Source organism: Ambystoma mexicanum, chromosome 2p, assembly GCF_040938575.1.
Source record: "Ambystoma mexicanum isolate Mex_15411 chromosome 2p, UKY_AmexF1_1, whole genome shotgun sequence".
NCBI classification, from domain to species: Eukaryota; Metazoa; Chordata; class Amphibia; order Caudata; family Ambystomatidae; genus Ambystoma; species Ambystoma mexicanum.
Window position 1 is genome coordinate 802,345,429 of NC_090923.1, and position 11,322 is coordinate 802,356,750.

At 45.4% G+C, this 11,322-nt stretch overlaps 1 protein-coding gene across 5 annotated transcripts in view; it reads right to left on the minus strand.

Annotated features, from left to right (window-relative positions):
* Positions 1–3,758, minus strand: part of SIPA1L3 (signal induced proliferation associated 1 like 3) — a 1,632,279-nt gene extending 1,628,521 nt beyond the window's left edge. For all 5 annotated transcript variants that reach the window (XM_069644476.1, XM_069644475.1, XM_069644474.1 and 2 more), the window contains exon 1: positions 3,403–3,758. The gene's annotated coding sequence lies outside the window, so the exon portion shown is untranslated. The remainder of the gene's footprint in view (positions 1–3,402) is intronic.
* Between the last annotated feature and the right edge of the window lie 7,564 nt (positions 3,759–11,322).

An 11,322-nucleotide genomic window follows, 5' to 3' on the forward strand; every position in this document is an offset into this window, starting at 1 on the left:
AATACTGAACGAGATGCAGTGCTAAAAAAAGTGTCAAAGTATTTTGGAAAACATCGCTTTCATTACAAATACGCAAGCTGTTACTGAACCGTTGTACTTGTACAAACGGATAAGACACGTGCGATTTAGTACTTTGTCCGTAACAGCCTAAACACGAAGTCTACTTCAAAAGCTCGACTGACGCATTTGGTAAATGGGTCTTTTGACTCCAGCACACAACGAAAGCTGGTAATAATTACCCTGCACGGAGATCACTTCCTTCCTGCAACTCACAGACAGGTCACTCGGAGATGTTTAACTTGTAATAAAGCCAATGCACGCCGATCCCCTGTACTTAGAATAGCAGAAGCAATGTAGACATCGCAATTCATTTGCCACCGGAAAAACACTCAAGAAACCGTACATTAACAAGTATTTAGAATCACCAAAACACTGCACCTTCCCATAAGTCTGGAAAAACGGAGGCATCTCAAAGTGCAATTTCATGTTCATTCGTGGAGTCAAATGTTGCAGGATGAGAAGAAGGGCTGAAGCATTACCATGAGAAGGTCACAACATGATTTACAAAAGAAACTCTGCAAGAGTACAACCCGAGTGTAGGGGTCGAGAGACTATTCTTAAAGTTTCTGTAGACTGGCATCACGTGTGTGATTGTTGTGTGTACCCACTGCTCGTCATGTCAACTCAAACGAACTTAAAACACAAAACCGACTGACGTTGAAATATCATGTTGAGTAAACATTGGGATATATCTTTAAAGTAGAAAAGAGATTTTCATTCAAACATCTCTGACGTCATCTGCGAGGTTACGCAGCAACATTCCGACGACAGCAACACTGCAATGCAAAGATTGCAATTGGGGCAAAACTGAAAAGGTGCACGCTTCGAGTGAACTTGCAGACGACACAGCGCTTTGCCTACAAAGTGTGGTGTACACTTATCTGTCAGAAGAGACAAAGAGGGGTTATTAAGTCTGCATCCGACTGCCACTGCCCTAATACTATAAATCCTGTTGCCAGCTTAAGACGGAGCTCCCATTATTCAAACTGCAGCTGTTCCTCAAGCAGCAAACCCCTCCAGGCAGCACAGCTCGATGCCTTATTTTTTTCTGGTTCGACGGTTATTTATCTGAATTACTCAACTGCAACACTCATTTTAAAATCATTAGCGATACTAAAACAAAAATATGAGACGGAGCATTAAGTTTAGATTCGGTAGCATATTCATTTCAAGTGATCATATCTGATTTAAGTCTGTTAACACTGGCAATGTTGCACATTCACAATAAAAGACAATTCCTCTCAGCTTTCACGTTGAAAAAACACAGGAACACTATGTGCAGCTACATTAGCAAAATTCAGTAAACTTTTTTCATGAGCACAACCTAAACAGGAGCTGCAGTGCAGTCTATTAACAAATGGCACCTGTTCTTAAAGGGAAGCCGTTTCTAAACCGTCTAGTACTGTTGTCTTCACTAAGATTAAAATAATTGCTGAATTTTGAAAAGGCCCTTTGGTTTAAAGCAATGAGGATTGCCAGCGTTACATGGACACCGTCCACGGTGCACTCCGTTGCACTGCACCATTTTCCTCTACATGCGTTTCGTTCACAGTGCACTGGGAAAGTAACAGTCCACAACAAGCCAGCCAGTGTCATAAGCAACTGCCCTTCCCCCAACAGGCCATCTTTTAAATTGGAGATTTCCCCTTGAAGAATGATGTGGCAGATGTTAATGCATTTTGACATAGAATAACTGCAGGCCAAACATTCCGAGCTCAGTCTGCCTGACAACAACCCTCCCCATCTCCCACCAAAATGGATGTCCGCTTGATTGAGGCAAACTCGCTGAAAATGTACCTCGAATTGCCTACGGAAAAACAAATGTCACTGGGGAACTGTACATGATACGATGATCAGACTGCCAGGAATATGTCACTCTTGTGTAGGTTTATATGCTGCTGGACTGACAACTCCTGTTGTCGTAGTTGGTGTGTTTACATAGTGCACGGGTTTTAATTGTCGGTAAGGTTGGGTGTTTGGCTCTATATTTACACCATTCCGTTTAGACACTCAGGCCTAGGAGAAGAAGCGTGTTGACAATATGCAAAAAAAAAAAAAACCACTATCGTCACAAACTAAGTGATTAATGAACAAGCCGACACTGGTTTCTGATATGATGTATGTGGAATATGACTTGTTTGTGAAAGAGACCAATTTTGCAAAATGCAACATTTAATGGTATAACCTAAATAGACCGAGGTCCACAACGTCATAAACGGAACTTGAATGCGTTAAAATGCCAAAAGGCATCGAAGGTACAACATCAAGGGCATACATTTGGTCAACCGTCTTCTTTTGTTTCAGCAGTGTTAAAAGCCACAATGCCTCCGTTGCAACTACTTCCAGCATGTAGGCTCTGAGGAGGAGCCTATTAGTGGGATCGCCTTTCGCGGTAGTGGGCCACCATCCCTACCTTAGGAATACCAATTGCAGTTTCATAGAGGGAGTATGGTGCATTCTAATTTAAACGTTTAACGGTAATTCGTGCAACTCCTTAAAAACACAAATGCTAAGTCAGTGGTGACAAATACTCGCTCTTCAATCCTGAGGTCAATCGGACCGCCCCAAAAGCTGAGAATACACGGTTCTGGTGATATGCCAACAAGGAACTCAGCCTGCAGCCTTAAGGTTTGTAAATACCATCAGAATCCTCAGATCTCGCCCATTAACCATAATTTGCCTTATGTTTTCTTTATAAATCATGCTCTTAATATTGTTTAAGGCTCCCATTTGTTTAAAAACTATCGTTCACATAAATTCATAGCAATGCCATTTCCGCACGTTTAAAGTCACTGCTGTTCGAGCATTTAAATACCGATATACTTCCATGCATATTAGAAGCATACACATAATGTACTTGTAGGGTTAGCTTTATAACGTTTGTCGTACCCCAGTCCCACCATAACCCGAATGCTTTCTTCACCGGCTCAATGAACAACTTTACTGCAGCAAGTGACAGCTCTTCGGAACACGAGGGCTCTGGGAATTGTGGTCTCTGGTGCACGTATTCAAGCACTGCAAAGCATGATGTTCCGCCAGAGGACTCCAACTCCCACCGGCCCATAATCTAAGCGACTCCATGACAGCACACGTTGTTTTCGGGGATTGTAGTTTTAATGAAATCCCCCATAGCACGCCTCCAAAGGGAAATATGACAAATGGAAACTACAAAACCCAGAGTGGCTCAAAACCCAACCATTGACTAAACAGCTGCCCCCTCCTCCCTTGTTTGATCAGGAAGCTTGGCAAGAGAAGCCCAGAGGCACAATTATAACGCTGCAAATGACCGTTCCGAAGCGAACGCCGCCGCGCTTTCACCACAATAAAAACAACCAGACTTACCTCCCCAATGCTGCAGCTTCCCAGACCAGCGGGAATACTACGAAGTTCCCATTCACACGTCAGCCAAAGTTTTTGAAACAGACCCGTGTCCTCGGTCCGAACTCTCCGGTGACAGTTAAAGAACAAGGCGACATTTACGTTTCTTCACAGGGTTGAATCCTTTCCCCACGACTCCAAATGAGATACTTCGACGATAAATCAATAACAACGCTGCGAAATAGCCCTTTGACTCGGTGCTCCGGTATGCAGATCAGTTTACCTATCTCACGCACAGTAGCGTGTGTGCGCAGTCCGCGTCTAACACTTTTTTTTTCCTTGCTGGGAAAACGAGCTTCGGCGCAACGAGGAGAGAGAGAGAGAGGAGTCAGTGCTCCACCTACTTCTGAGCATTTGCTCCTCCCTCTGTCCCTTCTCCTGCGCCATGACTCATGTATCCCTAGCTCAAGTCTCACGGATGGATACCAGGATACGGCGGGTGGGCGATCTGGCCCCTGTTTAGCATTAGAAAAAATAGAAACGGGTCCAGTTAATCCGCTGGGATTGGGGTACATGACGAATTAAATTAATAGAAACAGAATCATCGAAGCAGTTACGTCTTTTTTTTATATCGTGCTAGCATGCTTTCCATGTTTTTAGTAAAGAATTTAAAGCGGCGGGCTGCTATGTGCTGAGCCTGGGCATGGAATTAGGACATGAGCCGCAGCATTGGCAACTGCGTTGTTTTTCGATGCAGTACAGAGCTCTCCTGTTTCCTCAGCAGACCAATTTCACAGCACCTGAGCAAGTTAAGAGCTAGCCTGCCAGTGCCAACCCACATACTAAGAAAGGTTAAATGAGCACCTGGGATGTCAGTCAAGAACCTAAGGTACATGTATCCCATAACCCATATAACTCAATTTACATACATGTTTACCCCCATTTTAACATAAATAAATAAAAATGTTGCTATTTTTTTATTGTTTCCCTCCGAAAATAATTGTAACCCCAATGTAATCCAGTAGACAAATCAATACTCCCATTTTCTGTGACAAAATCTCCATCCCAGGTGCTACAAAATATTGGGGTGTATGCACTAATGGTAATGGTTGGCCGTTTATGGTAATGATGGAAATCTCCAGACTGTGTCCTCCCCTTCCAATTCCCAGATCCTTGCTGCACACACAGTGCACCATTTAACTATACGAGAGAGATTGACCGCAAGAAAAGGAAATAGCAACTGTGACTAGGCCAGTGTTAGGAGTATGGACTGGAGACTAGGTTAATTTTCCATTGTTAGGCATAATCATGGCTTGCAATATCTGACTTGATTGTGCCCGTCGCTAATCAGCTCAACATTCTAGTGTCTATCAGGTGCCCTGTAGTGATTCTGTCTGCTGGGATTTGTTTCTGTGTATCCCTCTGTAAATTTGTCCCTCTGAGGTATGGCTCCTTGTTGACCCACTGTGATTTCATCCACTGATGCTCAATACAATACCTAACCCCCCACACTATCGTGAGATGGGGGTTTAGATTCTATAAAAGACAAGGAGGCGAGTATTATGAATTACAATCTTTACTCTGAACCAGAGCAGTTCAAGAATGAAAACTTTGTAAAACGAAATTTTTTCCAATAACACAACATAAGAACAATATAAAGAGAAACATCCCATTCCAACATGGCGGGCAGGTCTTGCCCCGGAGGTAGCCAATGGGCTGCGAGCCAGTGCCATAAAGGTCCATTCCTCTATTAACTCCTCCTCTTTCTGTCGCTGATGTTTTTCCACACGACCATCGGACATTTTCTCCATGTAAGACGAAGAACAAACTCCCATGAGAACGTCAGAACGAAATCCTTCTGCCACTTGGAGCTGAACCTTCCGCTTCTGCTTGAGCCGCAGCCATCAACCGAAAGCTGAAACAACAATCAAACACCAGTAAGGGTGGGCGGGTGGGATAATACTTGCCTCGTTGTCTTTTATAGAATCTAAACCCCCATCTCACGCTAGTGTGGGGGATTAGGTATTCTATGGCAAGGCAGGAGGCTCAGATTATGCAAGTTCAAAGCCCTTGCATTACATTCACAGCTACATGAGCAATACGTTTATGGTAAAACGTCTTAAAAGTTGATTCCCTTGACCAGTCAGCTGCTTTTAAAATCTGTTCCAAACTACCCCCAGAAAGGCTGCTTTAGAGGCCATAGAGCCTCGGACTGAGTGGGGACCAAAAGAGGCTGTGTCAACCCCCGCCTCCCACATAATCCATTTGATCCATCTGGCTAAAGTAGAAGGGGACACTGGCTTATGGGGTTTCCTGTAGGAAATCAGCAGCTGAGAAGTATTGGGAGGCCTGAAAGCTTCAGTTTTTATCTGAAAACACTTCAAACAGTTGACCACACATAATTTATCATCTTCTTGAAAAGCTGGATAGGATATAGAGGAAGTCATGCATTTAGTCCTCCGTGAGATAAAGAAAGCAACCCCTTGAGGGGTGAACATCTTATTGTCCACATCCAGAGCTCTGATATCAGAGACCCTTTTAATAGACACCAGACATAGTAACATAGCAAGCTTGGCAAATAACTGTTGTAGGGACAAATCGTCATTACGAGGCCAGGACCTGAAGAGCTGCAGTACCATATTAACATCCCAGAGAACTGAATAATTCGGTTTTGGTGGAACCTTAATCCAAATAGATTTTAGGGCCCTTCGCACCAAAAAGTGCCTACCCACTGGCTCCCCTTTAACCAAAATGTGACCAGCTGAAATAGCTGAACGAAACCCATTAACAGTCCTGTAGGCTTTCCCCTCTTTAAACAACTCTACTAGAAAATTAACCACTTCTACAAGAGGGGCAGAAACGGGATTGAGGTGCCTAGCCACACACCAGCTAACCCAGCGGTTCCATGCTGAGGAATACCTGGATTTAGTAGAGGGTGCCCAGGAGTACCTGATGACCGACATAGAGTCCTGCGAAAGTCCTCTGAAGCACCAGGAAGAGCTGAAATCTTCCAAGCCATAAGGGCAAGGTGTCCCTGCAGGACTAACTCGTGAGGGAGACCTCCCGGATCCACCAGCAACTGGGGATCGAACGCAAGAAGACGGGGAAAATCTATTGCCAATTCCAGAAGGGTCGGGAAACAAACCTGAGAGGGCCAAAAGGGGGTAACCAGAACTGGAGATACCGCCTGTCTGCAAACTTGGACCAGAACCCGAGCTATCATGGCAAAGGGAGGAAAGGCATATCCCAACTGACCCGACCAGTCCTATAGGAAAGCGTCGGTGGCTAGAGCTAACGGATCCGGTCTCCAACTGTAAAACTTGGGAACTTGACAATTTAGCCTCGAGGCAAACAAGTCTATCTTCAGGGGACCCCAGAGGGACGCTATGCGGGCAAAAAGAGACCTGTTCAACATCCAATAGCTCCTGTCTTGCAGGTGCCTGGAGTTCCAATCTGCAATCTCGTTGCTGACTCCTGGGAGGTATTCTGCTTTCAATAGAATATCCCTGTCGAGGCAAAAATGCCAAAACTCTCTTGCCAGATCCGCCAGGACCTTGGACCTGGTACCCCCCAGCTGATTGATGCATCTTACCGCAGAGATGTTGTCCATGCGGAGGAGAACACAACAATTCCCTTGATCTTTGAGGAGACTCCGAACAGCAAAGGACCCCGCTAACAACTCTAGACAATTGATATGTAGTTGTTTCTCTGACTCCGACCATTTCCCCCTGTGGAAATTTGACCCAATCTGGCTCCCCAACCCGCTCTGCTTGCATCTGACTCCAGAACGACGTCCGGAGATGGGCCAAAGATCGCCTTGCCATTCCAGGCCTCCATGTTCCTGAGCCACCACAGGAGCTCCAATCTGGCCTCTGGAGGCAAGTCCACCATCTGGGAATAAGAGAGACACTTGCGCAAATGTTTGGCTTCTTTATTTTGGACAGTCTGCTGACTGGGAGAAGAAGGATGCAAAGCTTTGAATCTATATTGAAGCCCAGAAATTGGATACATTTCGTAGGCTTCAATATGGATTTTTTTACATTTATCACAAAACCTAGATCTTGTAAGAGGGTCACAGAAAACTTCAGATGGGAACACATAGTTTGATAATTCTAGGCCAGCAAAAGCATGTCGTCCAGATAAATTATGATCCGAATCCCCCTGGACCTGAGGAGAGCCATCACAGGCCGCATGAGCTTGGTGAAACACCATGGGGCCGAGGACAGACCAAACGGAAGGGTTGCAAACTGCCACCTCCGACCCCCCCCACTGAAACTGAAGAAACTCTTGATGAGGGGGAAAGACGGGAACCACTAGGTAAGCGTCCTTGAGGTCTAACTTGACCATCCAGTCTCTCGGGAGAAGGGTGTCTCTCAGTAAATGAATTCCTTCCATCTTGAAGTGGTGATGTACCACAAAAGAGTTGAGGGCTTTCAGATTTATTACTGGTCGAAACCCCTGGTCCGGTTTCGGGACTAGAAAAATGGTACTCAGAAACTGAGAGGCCCGGTAAGAGGACGGGACTACCGCCCCTTTGGAGATGAGATCCCTTACTTCCACATCTATGAGGGATTGTTTGACTTCGTCGAACACCAAAGGAAGGGGAAATGACAACTGGCAAGGAGGGGCATAAAATTCTATCTGATACCCTTGAACAGTCTGCAACACCCAAGGATCCGAAGTTATGGACTCCCACTGTGGAAGAAACCTGGCTAGCCTGCCACCTAGATCTTTGAGGGAAAAAACTTTTAACACCTGAGAAAGTACCTGATGGCCCTCTTGATCTTCCGGCGCCTCTGCCGGCACGTCCTCCCCAACTCGAGTTTTGTTGAGGGTAGAACTGGGCATGTGCTCCTCGAGCAGAGGAGGCATTGTATGCGCCACGGGGCGTGAAATGGCGGGACGGGAGGAGGCCTGGGTAAAGCGGCCGGAGGAGCGGGCCCTACCTCGTCCAGCCTTGTTAAAAACGTTTGGGGCAAAAACCTCTTTTTATATTAGCCTGCGCCTTGTCCAGCGCTGTAAAAGTGTGAACATATGCCGACAAATCTTTCAAGAAAGAGTCCCCAAACAAATTACCTTGAGCCGACGGGCCCGCTTCCCTTCCTGACATGTCCGCCAGTTTGGAATCCAACCTCATTAATAATGATTTTCTCCTCTCTCTACATATGGAGGCATTAGTGTTGCCGAGCAGGCACACCGTTCGTTGGATCACCCCCTTAATCCGTTAACATCCACCGGGGTATCAGAGGATGCCACCTCTTCTGCCATTTCAAAAATCTGCGTGACTGGACCCAGGATATCCAATAGCCTGTCTTGGCAACTACGCCATGCCTTATCGACCCCCTTCTTGGGGTCTTTCCCTTTCTGGGATAGAAAAGCCGCCATAGATTGGTCTATTTCTGGCGCTAGAGCCACCTTGTCGGCAAGCATAGGTGTGGGACATTCCGACCGTAACTTATTACGTTCCTCTTTGGGCAAAGGGCGCCTGATCCAGAACTTGAGAAAAGAGGAAACCTCCTCAGAGGGCTGCCACTCAGCTGACCTGGGGTGTTGAATCAGGGCCGGATCAAAGAACGGAACTCCGTTAGCATCAAGCAGGGGTGCCTCCTGAGGGGCCACTGGGCGCCTCCTGAGGGGCCACTGAGGTCACCTTCCTTTTCTGCCTCTTAGGGGGCGAATCAGAATCATCTGAACTCTCTGTGGATGAGACATCAATAGGGGGCGCCACCGGCGCGAAAGGCGCTGGGGCAGGCCAGGGGGTGGACGGGAAAGGTTGACGGGACTCTTCCCAACCGCGCTTCAGCGCTCTCTTAGGGGAAGCTATAGGCGAAATGGCCAGGGGGGGACTGAGTTGTCCCTGGATATGCTTAGTTTTGGCCGTGCACTTTTAGGGGCCTGGGCTGTAATAGATGGGGTAGCATCTTGGGAAGGGTGGAAATCCGCAATGCGGGGAATTAGCCTGTCAAAGGCCGACACCAAGGTGTTATTCAAACCTGTTAAGGCTGAGTCCAGAAAGGACTGAATAGCATGAGCCACTGAAGGCTGGGCATGTCCGGCTTGATCCCCCATATTTTCTCCCAACATGTCACTTTTTTTTGGCAGTGCACACTTGAGTGCTGGCATCCGCAGATGAGGGAAGCACCCCCTTATCCATGACAGCACGTCAGAATTTGACTTAGTAAAATATATATATATATATATATATACACTTGTATCAACCAACAGCAGGTTCAATGCTGTAATAACAGCAGCCGAGCAGGCAGAACTTCTCGATTCCCGAGAGTACAAACCCCTTAGGGAAGGCATTCAAGGCCGTTAACAGGCAGCACCTGTAGTGCAATAAACAATCACGCGAGCAGCGCGTGAGGGCGAAAAACAGCAATTTTAAAACAAACACTCTGTAAACATATAATAATTGCGGATAAATAAATGGAAAAAGTATGACATAAATGAAGGCCTGACAGGGCGCGCGTGTCAAAGAACGTAGAAACGTTCGCAGAAATAACAATGCAACAAATACAGTAAGAAAGAAAGGAGCGCAACGCCCTCAGGCTGTACGTGCGGTCTTGAGGAAAACACCAACACCTCAGGAGGCGAACGCGGGCTAAATTAAACAAACGCTCCGCTTGCCTGCCTGAACAATAGTGAAACGCAATCACACTTAGTATATAATGTAAAGAAAACACGTTCCCCTCGAACGCTGTTTCTAGCAAACTAGTAACCAAAGATTACAAAGTTACACTTCCAAACACAGGCTAAGAAAAAACCAGAGGTGTGACTTAGCTGTGGGTCAGCAGCAAAGAAAGAGGAGTAGTTAATGGCGGAATGGACCTTTATGGGACTGGCTCGCAGCCCATTGGTTACCTCCGGGGCATGACCTGCCCGCCATGTTGGAATGGGATGTTTCCCTTTGTATTGTTCTTATGTTGTGTTATTGGAAAAAATGTTGTTTTACAAAGTTTTCATTCTTTGCTGCTGTGGTTCAGAGTAAAGGTTGTATTGCATAATATGAGCCTCCTGTCTTGCCATAGAATTAGTGCCCTACCATGTTTTACTCTCTGGTGCCGAATGTAATTCACAAGACTGACTCCTAGATATCACACCTTGACCTCACCTGCTCAGTTATTCATAGGACCCTCATCAGCCTTCTCTGGAATCCCTACTTTGAACTTCCCACAGGAATTCTCCTCGCTCAGAGGCACCCACTGCATGCTCTTGTAGGAGGAGTTTAGAAAATAACTTTGGGGATGCACCCGTTTTAGCTAACAACTTAATTAGTAATTAGCAGGGTTTTCTCTGGATCACCTTTTAAAAATCGAGATTAATATAGAAGCCTCCCAGCTTAAAGGGATTTTTACCAGTACTTCAAATGGTGAAGACCAAATTTTCCAGAATCACTGCCCAATGTTTAGGATCTTTTTTATATATCAGATTTGGTATACCATCTGTGCCCTGGGCTCTGGCCGGTTTTAATTTTTAAATCAGCAGCTCAATATCCTCACTTCTATGTTGTAACATTTAATCACTGCCTAAATAAAGGGTGTTTTCAAGTTTTTTTGGTTGTCTAGATCTTTATAATATAATTGGCGAATATGTACTCCCCACACCGCTTCAGATATACAATTGATCTCTTTTTTTCCCCCGCTACTAGTGGATGTGTGGTTTTTATACAGGTTCCAAAATATTCTAGTATACTTGTTGCGCAGTGCATTGAAGACTAAAAACCACAGTTTTGTAAAGGGCAATCCTTTATACCGCCTGACAAAATAAGTATATCTAGTTTCAATATTTACAATGAACGATTTATGTTTGTTGAGGTCTAAGATTTCACCTTTTGTCTGTTTTATGTCCCTATTCATTTTACGTTTTTCTTCTGCAATCATAAAGTCAACATCTTTATTATTCTGTACATTCATTAACAAGTACCTGTTTTGTGTTTCCTCT